Raw genomic sequence first — 867 nt, 5'->3', positions numbered from 1 at the left:
GTTCGCAAAATGGCGCCGGCGCCGACGCCCACTTTTATATGCGTCGTCGCCGCAGGCCACGCCCCCACACGCAAGCGTCAACGCAGCCGTGTGAGGCGACGGAGGAACGGGGTGGGGCCACAGTGGCAGCTCAGGAAAGACCCAATGCGTCCCACCTACTCCGGCTTCTGATTGGCGAGAGTCAAAAAACAGACAGAAGGTTGCCGTTGATGATTAGCTGGCGATAGGAGAATCCCGGCCCCGCGTGTTTGCATCACTCTGTGGGCGGGAAGACGGGAAAAGCCAGACGCGTCCCGCCCCTACAAGGCTCTGATCGGTCAAGGTAGAAAAACGGACGTATTGGCCCCTTTGAGGATTGGTTGGAGTTCTGACGAGCCCGCCCTCGAGGCCTTATGACGTAGGCGGGGGCGGGGCTTCTATGGTCGCCTCCAGGACGTAAAGCCCCGTCTAGCCCAGGCCCCAAGGCTAACTCTGCGCCTCCCCTCGTATCTGTGGCCCTTCAGTTTTGTCATCTGTCACCTTTTCCATCTTAACCATTATAGTCCCACTCAGGGACGCCCCGCCCCAGGAAGACTGATTGTCAGGACATAACTGTCAAGGGTACCTGAGGCTGACCTAGGCGGTTTGTTTGGTGCCCATCCCCCACGCGGCAACATTATTCTAATGATCTTGTAATAATGGGTATTAGATTTGTTTTGAAAACAACTTGCGATTTAAAAGAAAATCTTTCAAAAGTTAAGTATCCAGAGAAATATTTTGTCAAATTGGAATTTAAACAACTTTTCTCATAGATCCAATTTGGTTTCCTCTATCCCTTTTGCTTATTTATAGAATTTATTCTTGGGGGGGGGGTGGTTTCGAGACAGA

The sequence above is a fragment of the Mus pahari genome, chromosome 9, assembly GCF_900095145.1.
Source record: "Mus pahari chromosome 9, PAHARI_EIJ_v1.1, whole genome shotgun sequence".
In the NCBI taxonomy this organism is placed as follows: Eukaryota; Metazoa; Chordata; class Mammalia; order Rodentia; family Muridae; genus Mus; species Mus pahari.
This window is presented reverse-complemented; position numbering follows the sequence as displayed.